Source organism: Coffea arabica, chromosome 11c (assembly GCF_036785885.1).
Source record: "Coffea arabica cultivar ET-39 chromosome 11c, Coffea Arabica ET-39 HiFi, whole genome shotgun sequence".
NCBI classification, from domain to species: Eukaryota; Viridiplantae; Streptophyta; class Magnoliopsida; order Gentianales; family Rubiaceae; genus Coffea; species Coffea arabica.
In genome coordinates this window covers 22,932,016-22,955,806 of record NC_092330.1, presented here as the reverse complement: position 1 = coordinate 22,955,806, position 23,791 = coordinate 22,932,016, and the positions used below count along the sequence as shown (strand labels likewise).

The window sequence follows — 23,791 nt, the reverse complement described above, 5'->3', positions numbered from 1 at the left end:
TTATATTTTTTTCTTGTTGCTTTGCAACTTTTTTTTCCCTCGTCGCACAACTCTCAATTATCCTGAAAGTGATCCTTCACGCTTGCGCTTATACATTTGCGCCGACAACTTTGACCGACGATCCGGGCTTCGATCCAGCCGTACCGTTCCTGACTTGTCTCGCGCCTTCAGATCCGCCTTCATGCTTCGATAAGAAGCAAAATATAAAGCAATCGTTCCGACGGAGCTAAATTACTACAGCATAAAGAACGAAGGGGAAATTTGGATTTCGAAACAAAAAAGGGAGGGGTGCAACACGAGGACTTCCCAGGGGGTCACCCATCCTAGTACTACTCTCGCCCAAGCACGCTTAACTTCGGAGTTCTGATGGGATCCGGTGCATTAGTGCTGGTATGATCGCACCCGCCATGTTCCTTTCGCTTTATTCTTTTAAACTGCCCCGTCCTGTGAAGCAGTGTGGCTTTTATGGACCCCAATTCATTTTAAGCGTCAATTCAAGAATTTCCCCTCATCCTTTTATTTATTTACTTTTACATTTTTTTCTTGTTGATTTGCACCATTTTTTTTTCCCTCGTCGCGCAACTCTCAATTATCCTGAAATTGATCCTTCACGCTTGCGCTTATACATTTGCGCCGACAACTTTGACCGACGATCCGGGCTTCGATCCAGCCGTACCGTTCCTGACTTGTCTCGCGCCTTCAGATCCGCCTTCATGCTTCGATGAGAAGCAAAATAAAAAGCAATCGTTCCGACGGAGCTAAATTACTACAGCATAAAGAACGAAGGGGAAATTTGGATTTCGAAACAAAAAAGGGAGGGGTGCAACACGAATATTTCCCAGGGGGTCACCTAGGGGTGTCAACGGGCCGGGTCCGGGCCGGAATTCATTATTCCGGACCCGGACCCGGATCCGACCCGTTTACCCGACGGGTCTTTTATTCTGTGTTCCGGATCCGGACCCGGCGAGTCTCGGATCCGGGTCGGGTCTACCCGAACAAATTTGCCAAAATTTATAATTTCTAACAAAAAGAGAAAAAGATATATTTGTAAACAAATTTCTAGCTAATGCAAAGAAAAAACCAAATAAGAAAATAAATCAAATTGATTTTACTCAAATACATCATCCTAATCAAATTATATTGATAATATATTTTTTTTATAAATTATTAAATCATTTATATCCGGATCCGGGTCTAATACGGGTCGGAATACTATATTCCGTATTCGACCCGTTTTTTTGTTTGAAAAAACGGATCCGGATCCGGTTAACGGAATTAAATCCGTACCCATACCCGCAAAAATTTCAGGGATCCGATCCGGATCCGGGTCTAGACCCGACCCGTTGACAGGCCTAGGGTCACCCATCCTAGTACTACTGTCGCCCAAGCACGCTTAACTTCGGAGTTCTGATGGGATCCGGTGCATTAGTGCTGGTATGATCGCACCCGCCATGTTCCTTTCGCTTTATTCTTTTAAACTGCCACGTCCTGTGAAGCAGTTTGGCTTTTCTGGACCCGAATTCATTCTAAGCGTCAGTTCATGAATTTCCTCTCATCCTTTTATTTATTTACTTTTATATTTTTTTCTTGTTGCTTTGCACCTTTTTTTTCCCTCGTCGCACAACTCTCAATTATCCTGAAAGTGATCCTTCACGCTTGCGCTTATACATTTGCGCCGACAACTTTGACCGACGATCCGGGCTTCGATCCAGCCGTACCGTTCCTGACTTGTCTCGCGCCTTCAGATCCGCCTTCATGCTTCGATAAGAAGCAAAATATAAAGCAATCGTTCCGACGGAGCTAAATTACTACAGCATAAAGAACGAAGGGGAAATTTGGATTTCGAAACAAAAAAGGGAGGGGTGCAACACGAGGACTTCCCAGGGGGTCACCCATCCTAGTACTACTCTCGCCCAAGCACGCTTAACTTCGGAGTTCTGATGGGATCTGGTGCATTAGTGCTGGTATGATCGCACCCGCCATGTTCCTTTCGCTTTATTCTTTTAAACTGTCCCGTCCTGTGAAGCAGTGTTGCTTTTCTGGACCCGAATTCATTTTAAGCGTCAATTCAAGAATTTCCCCTCATCCTTTTATTTATTTACTTTTAAATTTTTTTCTTGTTGATTTGCACCATTTTTTTTTCCCTCGTCGCGCAACTCTCAATTATCCTGAAATTGATCCTTCACGCTTGCGCTTATACATTTGCGCCGACAACTTTGACCGACGATCCGGGCTTCGATCCAGCCGTACCGTTCCTGACTTGTCTCGCGCCTTCAGATCCGCCTTCATGCTTCGATGAGAAGCAAAATATAAAGCAATCGTTCCGACGGAGCTAAATTACTACAGCATAAAGAACGAAGGGGAAATTTGGATTTCGAAACAAAAAAGGGAGGGGTGCAACACGAGGATTTCCCAGGGGGTCACCTAGGGGTGTCAACGGGCCGGGTCCGGGCCGGAATTCATTATTCTGGACCCGGACCCGGATCCGACCCGTTTACCCGACGGGTCTTTTATTCGGTGTTCCGGATCCGGACCCGGCGAGTCTCGGATCCGGGTCGGGTCTACCCGAACAAATTTGCCAAAATTTATAATTTCTAACAAAAAAGAGAAAAAGATATATTTGTAAACTAATTTCTAACTAATGCAAAGAAAAAACCAAATAAGAAAATAAATCAAATTGATTTTACTCAAATACATCATCCTAATCAAATTATATTGATAATATATATTTTTTATAAATTATTAAATCATTTATATCCGGATCCGGGTCTAATACGGGTCGGAATACTATATTCCGTATTCGACCCGTTTTTTTGTTTGAAAAAACGGATCCGGATCCGGATAACGGAATTAAATCCCTACCTATACCCGCAAAAATTTCAGGGATCCGATCCGGATCCGGGTGTAGACCCGACCCGTTGACCGGCCTAGGGTCACCCATCCTAGTAATACTGTCGCCCAAGCACGCTTAACTTCGAAGTTCTGATGGGATCCGGTGCATTAGTGCTGGTATGATCGCACCCGCCATGTTCCTTTCGCTTTATTCTTTTAAACTGCCACGTCCTGTGAAGCAGTTTGGCTTTTCTGGACCCGAATTCATTCTAAGCGTCAATTCATGAATTTCTTCTCATCCTTTTATTTATTTACTTTTATATTTTTTTCTTGTTGCTTTGCACCTTTTTTTTCCCTCGTCGCCCAACTCTCAATTATCCTGAAATTGATCCTTCACGCTTGCGCTTATACATTTGCGCCGACAACTTTGACCGACGATCCGGGCTTCGATCCAGCCGTACCGTTCCTGACTTGTCTCGCGCCTTCAGATTCGCCTTCATGCTTCGATAAGAAGCAAAATATAAAGCAATCGTTCCGACGGAGCTAAATTACTACAGCATAAAGAACGAAGGGGAAATTTGGATTTCGAAACAAAAAAGGGAGGGGTGCAACACGAGGATTTCCCAGGGGGTCACCTAGGGGTGTCAACGTGCCGGGACCGGGCCGGAATTCATTATTCTGGACCCGGACCCGGATCCGACCCGTTTACCCGACGGGTCTTTTATTCGGTGTTTCGGATCCGGACCCGGCGAGTCTCGGATCCGGGTCGGGTCTACCCGAACAAATTTGCCAAAATTTATAATTTCTAACAAAAAAGAGAAAAAGATATATTTGTAAACTAATTTCTAACTAATGCAAAGAAAAAACCAAATAAGAAAATAAATCAAATTGATTTTACTCAAATACATCATCCTAATCAAATTATATTGATAATATATATTTTTTATAAATTATTAAATCATTTATATCCGGATCCGGGTCTAATACGGGTCGGAATACTATATTCCGTATCCGACCCGTTTTTTTGTTTGAAAAAACGGATCCGAATCCGGATAACGGAATTAAATCCCTACCCATACCCGCAAAAATTTCAGGGATCCGATCCGGATCCGGGTGTAGACCCGACCCGTTGACCGGCCTAGGGTCACCCATCCTAGTACTACTGTCGCCCAAGCACGCTTAACTTCGGAGTTCTGATGGGATCCGGTGCATTAGTGCTGGTATGATCGCACCCGCCATGTTCCTTTCGCTTTATTCTTTTAAACTGCCACGTCCTGTGAAGCAGTTTGGCTTTTCTGGACCCGAATTCATTCTAAGCGTCAGTTCATGAATTTCCTCTCATCCTTTTATTTATTTACTTTTATATTTTTTTCTTGTTGCTTTGCACCTTTTTTTTCCCTCGTCGCACAACTCTCAATTATCCTGAAAGTGATCCTTCACGCTTGCGCTTATACATTTGCGCCGACAACTTTGACCGACGATCCGGGCTTCGATCCAGCCGCACCGTTCCTGACTTGTCTCGCGCCTTCAGATCCGCCTTCATGCTTCGATAAGAAGCAAAATATAAAGCAATCGTTCCGACGGAGCTAAATTACTACAGCATAAAGAACGAAGGGGAAATTTGGATTTCGAAACAAAAAAGGGAGGGGTGCAACACGAGGATTTCCCAGAGGGTCACCTAGGGGTGTCAACGTGCCGGGTCCGGGCCGGAATTCATTATTCTGGACCCGGCCCCGGATCCGACCCGTTTACCCGACGGGTCTTTTATTCGGTGTTCCGGATCCGGACCCGGCGAGTCTCGGATCCGGGTCGGGTCTACCCGAACAAATTTGCCAAAATTTATAATTTCTAACAAAAAAGAGAAAAAGATATATTTGTAAACTAATTTCTAACTAATGCAAAGAAAAAACCAAATAAGAAAATAAATCAAATTGATTTTACTCAAATACATCATCCTAATCAAATTATATTGATAATATATATTTTTTATAAATTATTAAATCATTTATATCCGGATCCGGGTCTAATACGGGTCGGAATACTATATTCCGTATCCGACCCGTTTTTTTGTTTGAAAAAACGGATCCGGATCCGGATAACGGAATTAAATCCCTACCCATACCCGCAAAAATTTCAGGGATCCGATCCGGATCCGGGTGTAGACCCGACCCGTTGACCGGCCTAGGGTCACCCATCCTAGTACTACTGTCGCCCAAGCACGCTTAACTTCGAAGTTCTGATGGGATCCGGTGCATTAGTGCTGGTATGATCGCACCCGCCATGTTCCTTTCGCTCTATTCTTTTAAACTGCCACGTCCTGTGAAGCAGTTTGGCTTTTCTGGACCCGAATTCAGTCTAAGCGTCAATTCATGAATTTCCTCTCATCCTTTTATTTTTTTACTTTTATATTTTTTTCTTGTTGCTTTGCACCTTTTTTTTCCCTCGTCGCACAACTCTCAATTATCCTTAAATTGATCCTTCACGCTTGCGCTTATACATTTGCGCCGACAACTTTGACCGACGATCCGGGCTTCGATCCAGCCGTACCGTTCCTGACTTGTCTCGCGCCTTCAGATTCGCCTTCATGCTTCGATAAGAAGCAAAATATAAAGCAATCGTTCCGACGGAGCTAAATTACTACAGCATAAAGAACGAAGGGGAAATTTGGATTTCGAAACAAAAAAGGGAGGGGTGCAACACGAGGACTTCCCAGGGGCTCACCCATCCTAGTACTACTCTCGCCCAAGCACGCTAAAATTCGGAGTTCTGATGGGATCCAATGCATTAGTGCTGGTATCATCGCACCCGCCATGTTCCTTTCGCTTTATTCTTTTAAACTGCCCCGTCCTGTGAAGCAGTGTGGCTTTTATGGACCCCAATTCATTTTAAGCGTCAATTCAAGAATTTCCCCTCATCCTTTTATTTATTTACTTTTACATTTTTTTCTTGTTGATTTGCACCATTTTTTTTCCCTCGTCGCGCAACTCTCAATTATCCTGAAATTGATCCTTCACGCTTGCGCTTATACATTTGCGCCGACAACTTTGACCGACGATCCGGGCTTCGATCCAGCCGTACCGTTCCTGACTTGTCTCGCGCCTTCAGATCCGCCTTCATGCTTCGATGAGAAGCAAAATAAAAAGCAATCGTTCCGACGGAGCTAAATTACTACAGCATAAAGAACGAAGGGGAAATTTGGATTTCGAAACAAAAAAGGGAGGGGTGCAACACGAAGATTTCCCAGGGGGTCACCTAGGGGTGTCAACGGGCCGGGTCCGGGCCGGAATTCATTATTCCGGACCCGGACCCGGATCCGACCCGTTTACCCGACGGGTCTTTTATTCTGTGTTCCGGATCCGGACCCGGCGAGTCTCGGATCCGGGTCGGGTCTACCCGAACAAATTTGCCAAAATTTATAATTTCTAACAAAAAAGAGAAAAAGATATATTTGTAAACAAATTTCTAGCTAATGTAAAGAAAAAACCAAATAAGAAAATAAATCAAATTGATTTTACTCAAATACATCATCCTAATCAAATTATATTGATAATATATATTTTTTATAAATTATTAAATCATTTATATCCGGATCCGGGTCTAATACGGGTCGGAATACCATATTCCGTATCCGACCCGTTTTTTTGTTTGAAAAAACGGATCCGGATCCGGATAACGGAATTAAATCCCTACCCATACCCGCAAAAATTTCAGGGATCCGATCCGGATCCGGGTCTAGACCCGACCCGTTGACAGGCCTAGGGTCACCCATCCTAGTACTACCGTCGCCCAAGCACGCTTAACTTCGGAGTTCTGATGGGATCCGGTGCATTAGTGCTGGTATGATCGCACCCGCCATGTTCCTTTCGCTTTATTCTTTTAAACTGCCACGTCCTGTGAAGCAGTTTGGCTTTTCTGGACCCGAATTCATTCTAAGCGTCAGTTCATGAATTTCCTCTCATCCTTTTATTTATTTACTTTTATATTTTTTTCTTGTTGCTTTGCACCTTTTTTTTCCCTCGTCGCACAACTCTCAATTATCCAGAAAGTGATCCTTCACGCTTGCGCTTATACATTTGCGCCGACAACTTTGACCGACGATCCGGGCTTCAATCCAGCCGTACCGTTCCTGACTTGTCTCGCGCCTTCAGATCCGCCTTCATGCTTCGATAAGAAGCAAAATATAAAGCAATCGTTCCGACGGAGCTAAATTACTACAGCATAAAGAACGAAGGGGAAATTTGGATTTCGAAACAAAAAAGGGAGGGGTGCAACACGAGGACTTCCCAGGGGTCACCCATCCTAGTACTACTCTCGCCCAAGCACGCTTAACTTCGGAGTTCTGATGGGATCCGGTGCATTAGTGCTGGTATGATCGCACCCGCCATGTTCCTTTCGCTTTATTCTTTTAAACTGCCCCGTCCTGTGAAGCAGTGTGGCTTTTCTGGACCCGAATTCATTTTAAGCGTCAATTCAAGAATTTCCCCTCATCCTTTTATTTATTTACTTTTACATTTTTTTCTTGTTGATTTGCACCATTTTTTTTTCCCTCGTCGCGCAACTCTCAATTATCCTGAAATTGATCCTTCATGCTTGCGCTTATACATTTGCGCCGACAACATTGACCGACGATCCGGGCTTCGATCCAGCCGTACCGTTCCTGACTTGTCTCGCGCCTTCAGATCCGCCTTCATACTTCGATAAGAAGCAAAATATAAAGCAATCGTTCCGACGGAGCTAAATTACTACAGCATAAAGAACGAAGGGAAAATTTGGATTTCGAAACAAAAAAGGGAGGGGTGCAACACGAGGACTTCCCAGGGGGTCTCCCATCCTAGTACTACTCTCGCCCAATCACGCTTAACTTTGGAGTTCTGATGGGATCGGGTGCATTAGTGCTGGTATGATCGCACCCGCCATGTTCCTTTCGCTTTATTCTTTTAAACTGCCACGTCCTGTGAAGCAGTTTGGCTTTTCTGGACCCGAATTCATTCTAAGCGTCAGTTCATGAATTTCCTCTCATCCTTTTATTTATTTACTTTTATATTTTTTTCTTGTTGCTTTGCACCTTTTTTTTCCCTCGTCGCACAACTCTCAATTATCCTGAAAGTGATCCTTCACGCTTGCGCTTATACATTTGCGCCGACAACTTTGACCGACGATCCGGGCTTCGATCCAGCCGTACCGTTCCTGACTTGTCTCGCGCCTTCAGATCCGCCTTCATGCTTCGATGAGAAGCAAAATAAAAAGCAATCGTTCCGACGGAGCTAAATTACTACAGCATAAAGAACGAAGGGGAAATTTGGATTTCGAAACAAAAAAGGGAGGGGTGCAACACGAAGATTTCCCAGGGGGTCACCTAGGGGTGTCAACGGGCCTGGTCCGGGCCGGAATTCATTATTCCGGACCCGGACCCGGATCCGACCCGTTTACCCGACGGGTCTTTTATTCTGTGTTCCGGATCCGGACCCGGCGAGTCTCGGATCCGGGTCGGGTCTACCCGAACAAATTTGCCAAAATTTATAATTTCTAACAAAAAGAGAAAAAGATATATTTGTAAACAAATTTCTAGCTAATGCAAAGAAAAAACCAAATAAGAAAATAAATCAAATTGATTTTACTCAAATACATCATCCTAATCAAATTATATTGATAATATATTTTTTTTATAAATTATTAAATCATTTATATCCGGATCCGGGTCTAATACGGGTCGGAATACTATATTCCGTATCCGACCCGTTTTTTTGTTTGAAAAAACGGATCCGAATCCGGATAACGGAATTAAATCCCTACCCATACCCGCAAAAATTTCAGGGATCCGATCCGGATCCGGGTGTAGACCCGACCCGTTGACCGGCCTAGGGTCACCCATCCTAGTACTACTGTCGCCCAAGCACGCTTAACTTCGGAGTTCTGATGGGATCCGGTGCATTAGTGCTGGTATGATCGCACCCGCCATGTTCCTTTCGCTTTATTCTTTTAAACTGCCACGTCCTGTGAAGCAGTTTGGCTTTTCTGGACCCGAATTCATTCTAAGCGTCAGTTCATGAATTTCCTCTCATCCTTTTATTTATTTACTTTTATATTTTTTTCTTGTTGCTTTGCACCTTTTTTTTCCCTCGTCGCACAACTCTCAATTATCCTGAAAGTGATCCTTCACGCTTGCGCTTATACATTTGCGCCGACAACTTTGACCGACGATCCGGGCTTCGATCCAGCCGCACCGTTCCTGACTTGTCTCGCGCCTTCAGATCCGCCTTCATGCTTCGATAAGAAGCAAAATATAAAGCAATCGTTCCGACGGAGCTAAATTACTACAGCATAAAGAACGAAGGGGAAATTTGGATTTCGAAACAAAAAAGGGAGGGGTGCAACACGAGGATTTCCCAGAGGGTCACCTAGGGGTGTCAACGTGCCGGGTCCGGGCCGGAATTCATTATTCTGGACCCGGCCCCGGATCCGACCCGTTTACCCGACGGGTCTTTTATTCGGTGTTCCGGATCCGGACCCGGCGAGTCTCGGATCCGGGTCGGGTCTACCCGAACAAATTTGCCAAAATTTATAATTTCTAACAAAAAAGAGAAAAAGATATATTTGTAAACTAATTTCTAACTAATGCAAAGAAAAAACCAAATAAGAAAATAAATCAAATTGATTTTACTCAAATACATCATCCTAATCAAATTATATTGATAATATATATTTTTTATAAATTATTAAATCATTTATATCCGGATCCGGGTCTAATACGGGTCGGAATACTATATTCCGTATCCGACCCGTTTTTTTGTTTGAAAAAACGGATCCGGATCCGGATAACGGAATTAAATCCCTACCCATACCCGCAAAAATTTCAGGGATCCGATCCGGATCCGGGTGTAGACCCGACCCGTTGACCGGCCTAGGGTCACCCATCCTAGTACTACTGTCGCCCAAGCACGCTTAACTTCGAAGTTCTGATGGGATCCGGTGCATTAGTGCTGGTATGATCGCACCCGCCATGTTCCTTTCGCTCTATTCTTTTAAACTGCCACGTCCTGTGAAGCAGTTTGGCTTTTCTGGACCCGAATTCAGTCTAAGCGTCAATTCATGAATTTCCTCTCATCCTTCTATTTTTTTACTTTTATATTTTTTTCTTGTTGCTTTGCACCTTTTTTTTCCCTCGTCGCACAACTCTCAATTATCCTTAAATTGATCCTTCACGCTTGCGCTTATACATTTGCGCCGACAACTTTGACCGACGATCCGGGCTTCGATCCAGCCGTACCGTTCCTGACTTGTCTCGCGCCTTCAGATTCGCCTTCATGCTTCGATAAGAAGCAAAATATAAAGCAATCGTTCCGACGGAGCTAAATTACTACAGCATAAAGAACGAAGGGGAAATTTGGATTTCGAAACAAAAAAGGGAGGGGTGCAACACGAGGACTTCCCAGGGGGTCACCCATCCTAGTACTACTCTCGCCCAAGCACGCTTAAATTCGGAGTTCTGATGGGATCCAATGCATTAGTGCTGGTATCATCGCACCCGCCATGTTCCTTTCGCTTTATTCTTTTAAACTGCCCCGTCCTGTGAAGCAGTGTGGCTTTTATGGACCCCAATTCATTTTAAGCGTCAATTCAAGAATTTCCCCTCATCCTTTTATTTATTTACTTTTACATTTTTTTCTTGTTGATTTGCACCATTTTTTTTTCCCTCGTCGCGCAACTCTCAATTATCCTGAAATTGATCCTTCACGCTTGCGCTTATACATTTGCGCCGACAACTTTGACCGACGATCCGGGCTTCGATCCAGCCGTACCGTTCCTGACTTGTCTCGCGCCTTCAGATCCGCCTTCATGCTTCGATGAGAAGCAAAATAAAAAGCAATCGTTCCGACGGAGCTAAATTACTACAGCATAAAGAACGAAGGGGAAATTTGGATTTCGAAACAAAAAAGGGAGGGGTGCAACACGAAGATTTCCCAGGGGGTCACCTAGGGGTGTCAACGGGCCGGGTCCGGGCCGGAATTCATTATTCCGGACCCGGACCCGGATCCGACCCGTTTACCCGACGGGTCTTTTATTCTGTGTTCCGGATCCGGACCCGGCGAGTCTCGGATCCGGGTCGGGTCTACCCGAACAAATTTGCCAAAATTTATAATTTCTAACAAAAAAGAGAAAAAGATATATTTGTAAACAAATTTCTAGCTAATGTAAAGAAAAAACCAAATAAGAAAATAAATCAAATTGATTTTACTCAAATACATCATCCTAATCAAATTATATTGATAATATATATTTTTTATAAATTATTAAATCATTTATATCCGGATCCGGGTCTAATACGGGTCGGAATACCATATTCCGTATCCGACCCGTTTTTTTGTTTGAAAAAACGGATCCGGATCCGGATAACGGAATTAAATCCCTACCCATACCCGCAAAAATTTCAGGGATCCGATCCGGATCCGGGTCTAGACCCGACCCGTTGACAGGCCTAGGGTCACCCATCCTAGTACTACCGTCGCCCAAGCACGCTTAACTTCGGAGTTCTGATGGGATCCGGTGCATTAGTGCTGGTATGATCGCACCCGCCATGTTCCTTTCGCTTTATTCTTTTAAACTGCCACGTCCTGTGAAGCAGTTTGGCTTTTCTGGACCCGAATTCATTCTAAGCGTCAGTTCATGAATTTCCTCTCATCCTTTTATTTATTTACTTTTATATTTTTTTCTTGTTGCTTTGCACCTTTTTTTTCCCTCGTCGCACAACTCTCAATTATCCAGAAAGTGATCCTTCACGCTTGCGCTTATACATTTGCGCCGACAACTTTGACCGACGATCCGGGCTTCGATCCAGCCGTACCGTTCCTGACTTGTCTCGCGCCTTCAGATCCGCCTTCATGCTTCGATAAGAAGCAAAATATAAAGCAATCGTTCCGACGGAGCTAAATTACTACAGCATAAAGAACGAAGGGGAAATTTGGATTTCGAAACAAAAAAGGGAGGGGTGCAACACGAGGACTTCCCAGGGGTCACCCATCCTAGTACTACTCTCGCCCAAGCACGCTTAACTTCGGAGTTCTGATGGGATCTGGTGCATTAGTGCTGGTATGATCGCACCCGCCATGTTCCTTTCGCTTTATTCTTTTAAACTGCCCCGTCCTGTGAAGCAGTGTGGCTTTTCTGGACCCGAATTCATTTTAAGCGTCAATTCAAGAATTTCCCCTCATCATTTTATTTATTTACTTTTACATTTTTTTCTTGTTGATTTGCACCATTTTTTTTTCCCTCGTCGCGCAACTCTCAATTATCCTGAAATTGATCCTTCATGCTTGCGCTTATACATTTGCGCCGACAACATTGACCGACGATCCGGGCTTCGATCCAGCCGTACCGTTCCTGACTTGTCTCGCGCCTTCAGATCCGCCTTCATACTTCGATAAGAAGCAAAATATAAAGCAATCGTTCCGACGGAGCTAAATTACTACAGCATAAAGAACGAAGGGAAAATTTGGATTTCGAAACAAAAAAGGGAGGGGTGCAACACGAGGACTTCCCAGGGGGTCTCCCATCCTAGTACTACTCTCGCCCAATCACGCTTAACTTTGGAGTTCTGATGGGATCGGGTGCATTAGTGCTGGTATGATCGCACCCGCCATGTTCCTTTCGCTTTATTCTTTTAAACTGCCACGTCCTGTGAAGCAGTTTGGCTTTTCTGGACCCGAATTCATTTTAAGCGTCAATTCAAGAATTTCCCCTCATCCTTTTATTTATTTACTTTTACATTTTTTTCTTGTTGATTTGCACCATTTTTTTTTTCCCTCGTCGCGCAACTCTCAATTATCCTGAAATTGATCCTTCACGCTTGCGCTTATACATTTGCGCCGACAACTTTGACCGACGATCCGGGCTTCGATCCAGCCGTACCGTTACTGACTTGTCTCGCGCCTTCAGATCCGCCTTCATACTTCGATAAGAAGCAAAATATAAAGCAATCGTTCCGACGGAGCTAAATTACTACAGCATAAAGAACGAAGGGAAAATTTGAATTTCGAAACAAAAAAGGGAGGGGTGCAACACGAGGACTTCCCAGGGGGTCACCCATCCTAGTACTACTCTCGCCCAAGCACGCTTAACTTCGGAGTTCTGATGGGATCCGGTGCATTAGTGCTGGTATGATCGCACCCGCCATGTTCCTTTCGCTTTATTCTTTTAAACTGCCCCGTCCTGTGAAGCAGTGTGGCTTTTCTGGACCCGAATTCATTTTAAGCGTCAATTCAAGAATTTCCCCTCATCCTTTTATTTATTTACTTTTACATTTTTTTCTTGTTGATTTGCACCATTTTTTTTTTCCCTCGTCGCGCAACTCTCAATTATCCTGAAATTGATCCTTCACGCTTGCGCTTATACATTTGCGCCGACAACTTTGACCGACGATCCGGGCTTCGATCCAGCCGTACCGTTCCTGACTTGTCTCGCGCCTTCAGATCCGCCTTCATGCTTCGATGAGAAGCAAAATATAAAGCAATCGTTCCGACGGAGCTAAATTACTACAGCATAAAGAACGAAGGGGAAATTTGGATTTCGAAACAAAAAAGGGAGGGGTGCAACACGAGGATTTCCCAGGGGGTCACCTAGGGGTGTCAACGTGCCGGGACCGGGCCGGAATTCATTATTCTGGACCCGGACCCGGATCCGACCCGTTTACCCGACGGGTCTTTTATTCGGTGTTTCGGATCCGGACCCGGCGAGTCTCGGATCCGGGTCGGGTCTACCCGAACAAATTTGCCAAAATTTATAATTTCTAACAAAAAAGAGAAAAAGATATATTTGTAAACTAATTTCTAACTAATGCAAAGAAAAAACCAAATAAGAAAATAAATCAAATTGATTTTACTCAAATACATCATCCTAATCAAATTATATTGATAATATATATTTTTTATAAATTATTAAATCATTTATATCCGGATCCGGGTCTAATACGGGTCGGAATACTATATTCCGTATCCGACCCGTTTTTTTGTTTGAAAAAACGGATCCGGATCCGGATAACGGAATTAAATCCCTACCCATACCCGCAAAAATTTTAGGGATCCGATCCGGATCCGGGTCTAGACCCGACCCGTTGACAGGCCTAGGGTCACCCATCCTAGTACTACTGTCGCCCAAGCACGCTTAACTTCGGAGTTCTGATGGGATCCGGTGCATTAGTGCTGGTATGATCGCACCCGCCATGTTCCTTTCGCTTTATTCTTTTAAACTGCCACGTCCTGTGAAGCAGTTTGGCTTTTCTGGACCCGAATTCATTCTAAGCGTCAGTTCATGAATTTCCTCTCATCCTTTTATTTATTTACTTTTATATTTTTTTCTTGTTGCTTTGCACCTTTTTTTTCCCTCGTCGCACAACTCTCAATTATCCTGAAAGTGATCCTTCACGCTTGCGCTTATACATTTGCGCCGACAACTTTGACCGACGATCCGGGCTTCGATCCAGCCGTACCGTTCCTGACTTGTCTCGCGCCTTCAGATCCGCCTTCATGCTTCGATAAGAAGCAAAATATAAAGCAATCGTTCCGACGGAGCTAAATTACTACAGCATAAAGAACGAAGGGGAAATTTGGATTTCGAAACAAAAAAGGGAGGGGTGCAACACGAGGACTTCCCAGGGGGTCACCCATCCTAGTACTACTCTCGCCCAAGCACGCTTAACTTCGGAGTTCTGATGGGATCCGGTGCATTAGTGCTGGTATGATCGCACCCGCCATGTTCCTTTCGCTTTATTCTTTTAAACTGCCCCGTCCTGTGAAGCAGTGTGGCTTTTATGGACCCCAATTCATTTTAAGCGTCAATTCAAGAATTTCCCCTCATCCTTTTATTTATTTACTTTTACATTTTTTTCTTGTTGATTTGCACCATTTTTTTTTCCCTCGTCGCGCAACTCTCAATTATCCTGAAATTGATCCTTCACGCTTGCGCTTATACATTTGCGCCGACAACTTTGACCGACGATCCGGGCTTCGATCCAGCCGTACCGTTCCTGACTTGTCTCGCGCCTTCAGATCCGCCTTCATGCTTCGATGAGAAGCAAAATAAAAAGCAATCGTTCCGACGGAGCTAAATTACTACAGCATAAAGAACGAAGGGGAAATTTGGATTTCGAAACAAAAAAGGGAGGGGTGCAACACGAAGATTTCCCAGGGGGTCACCTAGGGGTGTCAACGGGCCGGGTCCGGGCCGGAATTCATTATTCCGGACCCGGACCCGGATCCGACCCGTTTACCCGACGGGTCTTTTATTCTGTGTTCCGGATCCGGACCCGGCGAGTCTCGGATCCGGGTCGGGTCTACCCGAACAAATTTGCCAAAATTTATAATTTCTAACAAAAAGAGAAAAAGATATATTTGTAAACAAATTTCTAGCTAATGCAAAGAAAAAACCAAATAAGAAAATAAATCAAGTTGATTTTACTCAAATACATCATCCTAATCAAATTATATTGATAATATATTTTTTTTATAAATTATTAAATCATTTATATCCGGATCCGGGTCTAATACGGGTCGGAATACTATATTCCGTATTCGACCCGTTTTTTTGTTTGAAAAAACGGATCCGGATCCGGTTAACGGAATTAAATCCGTACCCATACCCGCAAAAATTTCAGGGATCCGATCCGGATCCGGGTCTAGACCCGACCCGTTGACAGGCCTAGGGTCACCCATCCTAGTACTACTGTCGCCCAAGCACGCTTAACTTCGGAGTTCTGATGGGATCCGGTGCATTAGTGCTGGTATGATCGCACCCGCCATGTTCCTTTCGCTTTATTCTTTTAAACTGCCACGTCCTGTGAAGCAGTTTGGCTTTTCTGGACCCGAATTCATTCTAAGCGTCAGTTCATGAATTTCCTCTCATCCTTTTATTTATTTACTTTTATATTTTTTTCTTGTTGCTTTGCACCTTTTTTTTCCCTCGTCGCACAACTCTCAATTATCCTGAAAGTGATCCTTCACGCTTGCGCTTATACATTTGCGCCGACAACTTTGACCGACGATCCGGGCTTCGATCCAGCCGCACCGTTCCTGACTTGTCTCGCGCCTTCAGATCCACCTTCATGCTTCGATAAGAAGCAAAATATAAAGCAATCGTTCCGACGGAGCTAAATTACTACAGCATAAAGAACGAAGGGGAAATTTGGATTTCGAAACAAAAAAGGGAGGGGTGCAACACGAGGACTTCCCAGGGGGTCACCCATCCTTGTACTACTCTCGCCCAAGCACGCTTAACTTCGGAGTTCTGATGGGATCCGGTGCATTAGTGCTGGTATGATCGCACCCGCCATGTTCCTTTCGCTTTATTCTTTTAAACTGCCCCGTCCTGTGAAGCAGTGTGGCTTTTATGGACCCCAATTCATTTTAAGCGTCAATTCAAGAATTTCCCCTCATCCTTTTATTTATTTACTTTTACATTTTTTTCTTGTTGATTTGCACCATTTTTTTTTCCCTCGTCGCGCAACTCTCAATTATCCTGAAATTGATCCTTCACGCTTGCGCTTATACATTTGCGCCGACAACTTTGACCGACGATCCGGGCTTCGATCCAGCCGTACCGTTCCTGACTTGTCTCGCGCCTTCAGATCCGCCTTCATGCTTCGATGAGAAGCAAAATAAAAAGCAGTCGTTCCGACGGAGCTAAATTACTACAGCATAAAGAACGAAGGGGAAATTTGGATTTCGAAACAAAAAAGGGAGGGGTGCAACACGAGGATTTCCCAGGGGGTCACCTAGGGGTGTCAACGGGCCGGGTCCGGGCCGGAATTCATTATTCCGGACCCGGACCCGGATCCGACCCGTTTACCCGACGGGTCTTTTATTCTGTGTTCCGGATCCGGACCCGGCGAGTCTCGGATCCGGGTCGGGTCTACCCGAACAAATTTGCCAAAATTTATAATTTCTAACAAAAAGAGAAAAAGATATATTTGTAAACAAATTTCTAGCTAATGCAAAGAAAAAACCAAATAAGAAAATAAATCAAATTGATTTTACTCAAATACATCATCCTAATCAAATTATATTGATAATATATTTTTTTTATAAATTATTAAATCATTTATATCCGGATCCGGGTCTAATACGGGTCGGAATACTATATTCCGTATTCGACCCGTTTTTTTGTTTGAAAAAACGGATCCGGATCCGGTTAACGGAATTAAATCCGTACCCATACCCGCAAAAATTTCAGGGATCCGATCCGGATCCGGGTCTAGACCCGACCCGTTGACAGGCCTAGGGTCACCCATCCTAGTACTACTGTCGCCCAAGCACGCTTAACTTCGGAGTTCTGATGGGATCCGGTGCATTAGTGCTGGTATGATCGCACCCGCCATGTTCCTTTCGCTTTATTCTTTTAAACTGCCACGTCCTGTGAAGCAGTTTGGCTTTTCTGGACCCGAATTCATTCTAAGCGTCAGTTCATGAATTTCCTCTCATCCTTTTATTTATTTACTTTTATATTTTTTTCTTGTTGCTTTGCACCTTTTTTTTCCCTCGTCGCACAACTCTCAATTATCCTGAAAGTGATCCTTCACGCTTGCGCTTATACATTTGCGCCGACAACTTTGACCGACGATCCGGGCTTCGATCCAGCCGTACCGTTCCTGACTTGTCTCGCGCCTTCAGATCCGCCTTCATGCTTCGATAAGAAGCAAAATATAAAGCAATCGTTCCGACGGAGCTAAATTACTACAGCATAAAGAACGAAGGGGAAATTTGGATTTCGAAACAAAAAAGGGAGGGGTGCAACACGAGGACTTCCCAGGGGGTCACCCATCCTAGTACTACTCTCGCCCAAGCACGCTTAACTTCGGAGTTCTGATGGGATCCGGTGCATTAGTGCTGGTATGATCGCACCCGCCATGTTCCTTTCGCTTTATTCTTTTAAACTGCCCCGTCCTGTGAAGCAGTGTGGCTTTTATGGACCCCAATTCATTTTAAGCGTCAATTCAAGAATTTCCCCTCATCCTTTTATTTATTTACTTTTACATTTTTTTCTTGTTGATTTGCACCATTTTTTTTTCCCTCGTCGCGCAACTCTCAATTATCCTGAAATTGATCCTTCACGCTTGCGCTTATACATTTGCGCCGACAACTTTGACCGACGATCCGGGCTTCGATCCAGCCGTACCGTTCCTGACTTGTCTCGCGCCTTCAGATCCGCCTTCATGCTTCGATGAGAAGCAAAATAAAAAGCAATCGTTCCGACGGAGCTAAATTACTACAGCATAAAGAACGAAGGGGAAATTTGGATTTCGAAACAAAAAAGGGAGGGGTGCAACACGAATATTTCCCAGGGGGTCACCTAGGGGTGTCAACGGGCCGGGTCCGGGCCGGAATTCATTATTCCGGACCCGGACCCGGATCCGACCCGTTTACCCGACGGGTCTTTTATTCTGTGTTCCGGATCCGGACCCGGCGAGTCTCGGATCCGGGTCGGGTCTACCCGAACAAATTTGCCAAAATTTATAATTTCTAACAAAAAGAGAAAAAGATATATTTGTAAACAAATTTCTAGCTAATGCAAAGAAAAAACCAAATAAGAAAATAAATCAAATTGATTTTACTCAAATACATCATCCTAATCAAATTATATTGATAATATATTTTTTTTATAAATTATTAAATCATTTATATCCGGATCCGGGTCTAATACGGGTCGGAATACTATATTCCGTATTCGACCCGTTTTTTTGTTTGAAAAAACGGATCCGGATCCGGTTAACGGAATTAAATCCGTACCCATACCCGCAAAAATTTCAGGGATCCGATCCGGATCCGGGTCTAGACCCGACCCGTTGACAGGCCTAGGGTCACCCATCCTAGTACTACTGTCGCCCAAGCACGCTTAACTTCGGAGTTCTGATGGGATCCGGTGCATTAGTGCTGGTATGATCGCACCCGCCATGTTCCTTTCGCTTTATTCTTTTAAACTGCCACGTCCTGTGAAGCAGTTTGGCTTTTCTGGACCCGAATTCATTCTAAGCGTCAGTTCATGAATTTCCTCTCATCCTTTTATTTATTTACTTTTATATTTTTTTCTTGTTGCTTTGCACCTTTTTTTTCCCTCGTCGCACAACTCTCAATTATCCTGAAAGTGATCCTTCACGCTTGCGCTTATACATTTGCGCCGACAACTTTGACCGACGATCCGGGCTTCGATCCAGCCGTACCGTTCCTGACTTGTCTCGCGCCTTCAGATCCGCCTTCATGCTTCGATAAGAAGCAAAATATAAAGCAATCGTTCCGACGGAGCTAAATTACTACAGCATAAAGAACGAAGGGGAAATTTGGATTTCGAAACAAAAAAGGGAGGGGTGCAACACGAGGACTTCCCAGGGGGTCACCCATCCTAGTACTACTCTCGCCCAAGCACGCTTAACTTCGGAGTTCTGATGGGATCTGGTGCATTAGTGCTGGTATGATCGCACCCGCCATGTTCCTTTCGCTTTATTCTTTTAAACTGTCCCGTCCTGTGAAGCAGTGTTGCTTTTCTGGACCCGAATTCATTTTAAGCGTCAATTCAAGAATTTCCCCTCATCCTTTTATTTATTTACTTTTAAATTTTTTTCTTGTTGATTTGCACCATTTTTTTTTCCCTCGTCGCGCAACTCTCAATTATCCTGAAATTGATCCTTCACGCTTGCGCTTATACATTTGCGCCGACAACTTTGACCGACGATCCGGGCTTCGATCCAGCCGTACCGTTCCTGACTTGTCTCGCGCCTTCAGATCCGCCTTCATGCTTCGATGAGAAGCAAAATATAAAGCAATCGTTCCGACGGAGCTAAATTACTACAGCATAAAGAACGAAGGGGAAATTTGGATTTCGAAACAAAAAAGGGAGGGGTGCAACACGAGGATTTCCCAGGGGGTCACCTAGGGGTGTCAACGGGCCGGGTCCGGGCCGGAATTCATTATTCTGGACCCGGACCCGGATCCGACCCGTTTACCCGACGGGTCTTTTATTCGGTGTTCCGGATCCGGACCCGGCGAGTCTCGGATCCGGGTCGGGTCTACCCGAACAAATTTGCCAAAATTTATAATTTCTAACAAAAAAGAGAAAAAGATATATTTGTAAACTAATTTCTAACTAATGCAAAGAAAAAACCAAATAAGAAAATAAATCAAATTGATTTTACTCAAATACATCATCCTAATCAAATTATATTGATAATATATATTTTTTATAAATTATTAAATCATTTATATCCGGATCCGGGTCTAATACGGGTCGGAATACTATATTCCGTATTCGACCCGTTTTTTTGTTTGAAAAAACGGATCCGGATCCGGATAACGGAATTAAATCCCTACCTATACCCGCAAAAATTTCAGGGATCCGATCCGGATCCGGGTGTAGACCCGACCCGTTGACCGGCCTAGGGTCACCCATCCTAGTAATACTGTCGCCCAAGCACGCTTAACTTCGAAGTTCTGATGGGATCCGGTGCATTAGTGCTGGTATGATCGCACCCGCCATGTTCCTTTCGCTTTATTCTTTTAAACTGCCACGTCCTGTGAAGCAGTTTGGCTTTTCTGGACCCGAATTCATTCTAAGCGTCAATTCATGAATTTCTTCTCATCCTTTTATTTATTTACTTTTATATTTTTTTCTTGTTGCTTTGCACCTTTTTTTTCCCTCGTCGCCCAACTCTCAATTATCCTGAAATTGATCCTTCACGCTTGCGCTTATACATTTGCGCCGACAACTTTGACCGACGATCCGGGCTTCGATCCAGCCGTACCGTTCCTGACTTGTCTCGCGCCTTCAGATTCGCCTTCATGCTTCGATAAGAAGCAAAATATAAAGCAATCGTTCCGACGGAGCTAAATTACTACAGCATAAAGAACGAAGGGGAAATTTGGATTTCGAAACAAAAAAGGGAGGGGTGCAACACGAGGATTTCCCAGGGGGTCACCTAGGGGTGTCAACGTGCCGGGACCGGGCCGGAATTCATTATTCTGGACCCGGACCCGGATCCGACCCGTTTACCCGACGGGTCTTTTATTCGGTGTTTCGGATCCGGACCCGGCGAGTCTCGGATCCGGGTCGGGTCTACCCGAACAAATTTGCCAAAATTTATAATTTCTAACAAAAAAGAGAAAAAGATATATTTGTAAACTAATTTCTAACTAATGCAAAGAAAAAACCAAATAAGAAAATAAATCAAATTGATTTTACTCAAATACATCATCCTAATCAAATTATATTGATAATATATATTTTTTATAAATTATTAAATCATTTATATCCGGATCCGGGTCTAATACGGGTCGGAATACTATATTCCGTATCCGACCCGTTTTTTTGTTTGAAAAAACGGATCCGAATCCGGATAACGGAATTAAATCCCTACCCATACCCGCAAAAATTTCAGGGATCCGATCCGGATCCGGGTGTAGACCCGACCCGTTGACCGGCCTAGGGTCACCCATCCTAGTACTACTGTCGCCCAAGCACGCTTAACTTCGGAGTTCTGATGGGATCCGGTGCATTAGTGCTGGTATGATCGCACCCGCCATGTTCCTTTCGCTTTATTCTTTTAAACTGCCACGTCCTGTGAAGCAGTTTGGCTTTTCTGGACCCGAATTCATTCTAAGCGTCAGTTCATGAATTTCCTCTCATCCTTTTATTTATTTACTTTTATATTTTTTTCTTGTTGCTTTGCAACTTTTTTTTCCCTCGTCGCACAACTCTCAATTATCCTGAAAGTGATCCTTCACGCTTGCGCTTATACATTTGCGCCGACAACTTTGACCGACGATCCGGGCTTCGATCCAGCCGTACCGTTCCTGACTTGTCTCGCGCCTTCAGATCCGCCTTCATGCTTCGATAAGAAGCAAAATATAAAGCAATCGTTCCGACGGAGCTAAATTACTACAGCATAAAGAACGAAGGGGAAATTTGGATTTCGAAACAAAAAAGGGAGGGGTGCAACACGAGGACTTCCCAGGGGGTCACCCATCCTAGTACTACTCTCGCCCAAGCACGCTTAACTTCGGAGTTCTGATGGGATCCGGTGCATTAGTGCTGGTATGATCGCACCCGCCATGTTCCTTTCGCTTTATTCTTTTAAACTGCCCCGTCCTGTGAAGCAGTGTGGCTTTTATGGACCCCAATTCATTTTAAGCGTCAATTCAAGAATTTCCCCTCATCCTTTTATTTATTTACTTTTACATTTTTTTCTTGTTGATTTGCACCATTTTTTTTTCCCTCGTCGCGCAACTCTCAATTATCCTGAAATTGATCCTTCACGCTTGCGCTTATACATTTGCGCCGACAACTTTGACCGACGATCCGGGCTTCGATCCAGCCGTACCGTTCCTGACTTGTCTCGCGCCTTCAGATCCGCCTTCATGCTTCGATGAGAAGCAAAATAAAAAGCAATCGTTCCGACGGAGCTAAATTACTACAGCATAAAGAACGAAGGGGAAATTTGGATTTCGAAACAAAAAAGGGAGGGGTGCAACACGAATATTTCCCAGGGGGTCACCTAGGGGTGTCAACGGGCCGGGTCCGGGCCGGAATTCATTATTCCGGACCCGGACCCGGATCCGACCCGTTTACCCGACGGGTCTTTTATTCTGTGTTCCGGATCCGGACCCGGCGAGTCTCGGATCCGGGTCGGGTCTACCCGAACAAATTTGCCAAAATTTATAATTTCTAACAAAAAGAGAAAAAGATATATTTGTAAACAAATTTCTAGCTAATGCAAAGAAAAAACCAAATAAGAAAATAAATCAAATTGATTTTACTCAAATACATCATCCTAATCAAATTATATTGATAATATATTTTTTTTATAAATTATTAAATCATTTATATCCGGATCCGGGTCTAATACGGGTCGGAATACTATATTCCGTATTCGACCCGTTTTTTTGTTTGAAAAAACGGATCCGGATCCGGTTAACGGAATTAAATCCGTACCCATACCCGCAAAAATTTCAGGGATCCGATCCGGATCCGGGTCTAGACCCGACCCGTTGACAGGCCTAGGGTCACCCATCCTAGTACTACTGTCGCCCAAGCACGCTTAACTTCGGAGTTCTGATGGGATCCGGTGCATTAGTGCTGGTATGATCGCACCCGCCATGTTCCTTTCGCTTTATTCTTTTAAACTGCCACGTCCTGTGAAGCAGTTTGGCTTTTCTGGACCCGAATTCATTCTAAGCGTCAGTTCATGAATTTCCTCTCATCCTTTTATTTATTTACTTTTATATTTTTTTCTTGTTGCTTTGCACCTTTTTTTTCCCTCGTCGCACAACTCTCAATTATCCTGAAAGTGATCCTTCACGCTTGCGCTTATACATTTGCGCCGACAACTTTGACCGACGATCCGGGCTTCGATCCAGCCGTACCGTTCCTGACTTGTCTCGCGCCTTCAGATCCGCCTTCATGCTTCGATAAGAAGCAAAATATAAAGCAATCGTTCCGACGGAGCTAAATTACTACAGCATAAAGAACGAAGGGGAAATTTGGATTTCGAAACAAAAAAGGGAGGGGTGCAACACGAGGACTTCCCAGGGGGTCACCCATCCTAGTACTACTCTCGCCCAAGCACGCTTAACTTCGGAGTTCTGATGGGATCTGGTGCATTAGTGCTGGTATGATCGCACCCGCCATGTTCCTTTCGCTTTATTCTTTTAAACTGTCCCGTCCTGTGAAGCAGTGTTGCTTTTCTGGACCCGAATTCATTTTAAGCGTCAATTCAAGAATTTCCCCTCATCCTTTTATTTATTTACTTTTAAATTTTTTTCTTGTTGATTTGCACCATTTTTTTTTCCCTCGTCGCGCAACTCTCAATTATCCTGAAATTGATCCTTCACGCTTGCGCTTATACATTTGCGCCGACAACTTTGACCGACGATCCGGGCTTCGATCCAGCCGTACCGTTCCTGACTTGTCTCGCGCCTTCAGATCC

The 23,791-nt window shown here is 44.2% G+C and overlaps 15 non-coding genes and 15 pseudogenes across 15 annotated transcripts; all 30 read right to left on the bottom strand.

Annotated features, from left to right (window-relative positions):
* Positions 1-285: 285 nt before the first annotated feature.
* Positions 286-404, bottom strand: LOC140017183 (5S ribosomal RNA). Its single transcript, XR_011823496.1, has one exon. It is a non-coding gene; the product is annotated as a 5S ribosomal RNA (ribosomal RNA).
* Positions 405-1,330: 926 nt separating this feature from the next.
* On the bottom strand, positions 1,331-1,448 carry LOC140018993 (5S ribosomal RNA; annotated as a pseudogene).
* A 411-nt stretch (positions 1,449-1,859) lies between these two features.
* On the bottom strand, positions 1,860-1,978 carry LOC140017684 (5S ribosomal RNA). The gene has a single exon (XR_011823990.1). It is a non-coding gene; the product is annotated as a 5S ribosomal RNA (ribosomal RNA).
* A 927-nt stretch (positions 1,979-2,905) lies between these two features.
* LOC140020709 (5S ribosomal RNA) lies at positions 2,906-3,023 on the bottom strand (annotated as a pseudogene).
* Positions 3,024-3,948: 925 nt separating this feature from the next.
* On the bottom strand, positions 3,949-4,066 carry LOC140018337 (5S ribosomal RNA; annotated as a pseudogene).
* Positions 4,067-4,991: 925 nt separating this feature from the next.
* LOC140019787 (5S ribosomal RNA) lies at positions 4,992-5,109 on the bottom strand (annotated as a pseudogene).
* Positions 5,110-5,520: 411 nt separating this feature from the next.
* On the bottom strand, positions 5,521-5,639 carry LOC140018194 (5S ribosomal RNA). The gene has a single exon (XR_011824496.1). It is a non-coding gene; the product is annotated as a 5S ribosomal RNA (ribosomal RNA).
* Positions 5,640-6,565: 926 nt separating this feature from the next.
* Positions 6,566-6,683, bottom strand: LOC140018480 (5S ribosomal RNA; annotated as a pseudogene).
* A 411-nt stretch (positions 6,684-7,094) lies between these two features.
* Positions 7,095-7,212, bottom strand: LOC140017836 (5S ribosomal RNA). Its single transcript, XR_011824142.1, has one exon. It is a non-coding gene; the product is annotated as a 5S ribosomal RNA (ribosomal RNA).
* Positions 7,213-7,625: 413 nt separating this feature from the next.
* LOC140018191 (5S ribosomal RNA) lies at positions 7,626-7,744 on the bottom strand. The gene has a single exon (XR_011824492.1). It is a non-coding gene; the product is annotated as a 5S ribosomal RNA (ribosomal RNA).
* A 924-nt stretch (positions 7,745-8,668) lies between these two features.
* LOC140018336 (5S ribosomal RNA) lies at positions 8,669-8,786 on the bottom strand (annotated as a pseudogene).
* A 925-nt stretch (positions 8,787-9,711) lies between these two features.
* LOC140019786 (5S ribosomal RNA) lies at positions 9,712-9,829 on the bottom strand (annotated as a pseudogene).
* Positions 9,830-10,240: 411 nt separating this feature from the next.
* Positions 10,241-10,359, bottom strand: LOC140018178 (5S ribosomal RNA). The gene has a single exon (XR_011824480.1). It is a non-coding gene; the product is annotated as a 5S ribosomal RNA (ribosomal RNA).
* Positions 10,360-11,286: 927 nt separating this feature from the next.
* LOC140018479 (5S ribosomal RNA) lies at positions 11,287-11,404 on the bottom strand (annotated as a pseudogene).
* Positions 11,405-11,815: 411 nt separating this feature from the next.
* On the bottom strand, positions 11,816-11,933 carry LOC140018037 (5S ribosomal RNA). The gene has a single exon (XR_011824339.1). It is a non-coding gene; the product is annotated as a 5S ribosomal RNA (ribosomal RNA).
* Positions 11,934-12,346: 413 nt separating this feature from the next.
* Positions 12,347-12,465, bottom strand: LOC140018190 (5S ribosomal RNA). Its single transcript, XR_011824491.1, has one exon. It is a non-coding gene; the product is annotated as a 5S ribosomal RNA (ribosomal RNA).
* A 414-nt stretch (positions 12,466-12,879) lies between these two features.
* LOC140017181 (5S ribosomal RNA) lies at positions 12,880-12,998 on the bottom strand. The gene has a single exon (XR_011823494.1). It is a non-coding gene; the product is annotated as a 5S ribosomal RNA (ribosomal RNA).
* A 928-nt stretch (positions 12,999-13,926) lies between these two features.
* Positions 13,927-14,044, bottom strand: LOC140018992 (5S ribosomal RNA; annotated as a pseudogene).
* Positions 14,045-14,455: 411 nt separating this feature from the next.
* On the bottom strand, positions 14,456-14,574 carry LOC140017180 (5S ribosomal RNA). Its single transcript, XR_011823493.1, has one exon. It is a non-coding gene; the product is annotated as a 5S ribosomal RNA (ribosomal RNA).
* Positions 14,575-15,500: 926 nt separating this feature from the next.
* Positions 15,501-15,618, bottom strand: LOC140018991 (5S ribosomal RNA; annotated as a pseudogene).
* A 411-nt stretch (positions 15,619-16,029) lies between these two features.
* LOC140017817 (5S ribosomal RNA) lies at positions 16,030-16,148 on the bottom strand. The gene has a single exon (XR_011824123.1). It is a non-coding gene; the product is annotated as a 5S ribosomal RNA (ribosomal RNA).
* A 926-nt stretch (positions 16,149-17,074) lies between these two features.
* LOC140018990 (5S ribosomal RNA) lies at positions 17,075-17,192 on the bottom strand (annotated as a pseudogene).
* A 411-nt stretch (positions 17,193-17,603) lies between these two features.
* On the bottom strand, positions 17,604-17,722 carry LOC140017179 (5S ribosomal RNA). The gene has a single exon (XR_011823492.1). It is a non-coding gene; the product is annotated as a 5S ribosomal RNA (ribosomal RNA).
* Positions 17,723-18,648: 926 nt separating this feature from the next.
* LOC140018989 (5S ribosomal RNA) lies at positions 18,649-18,766 on the bottom strand (annotated as a pseudogene).
* A 411-nt stretch (positions 18,767-19,177) lies between these two features.
* On the bottom strand, positions 19,178-19,296 carry LOC140017683 (5S ribosomal RNA). Its single transcript, XR_011823989.1, has one exon. It is a non-coding gene; the product is annotated as a 5S ribosomal RNA (ribosomal RNA).
* Positions 19,297-20,223: 927 nt separating this feature from the next.
* Positions 20,224-20,341, bottom strand: LOC140020708 (5S ribosomal RNA; annotated as a pseudogene).
* A 925-nt stretch (positions 20,342-21,266) lies between these two features.
* On the bottom strand, positions 21,267-21,384 carry LOC140018335 (5S ribosomal RNA; annotated as a pseudogene).
* Positions 21,385-21,795: 411 nt separating this feature from the next.
* LOC140017178 (5S ribosomal RNA) lies at positions 21,796-21,914 on the bottom strand. The gene has a single exon (XR_011823491.1). It is a non-coding gene; the product is annotated as a 5S ribosomal RNA (ribosomal RNA).
* A 926-nt stretch (positions 21,915-22,840) lies between these two features.
* LOC140018988 (5S ribosomal RNA) lies at positions 22,841-22,958 on the bottom strand (annotated as a pseudogene).
* Positions 22,959-23,369: 411 nt separating this feature from the next.
* On the bottom strand, positions 23,370-23,488 carry LOC140017682 (5S ribosomal RNA). Its single transcript, XR_011823988.1, has one exon. It is a non-coding gene; the product is annotated as a 5S ribosomal RNA (ribosomal RNA).
* Between the last annotated feature and the right edge of the window lie 303 nt (positions 23,489-23,791).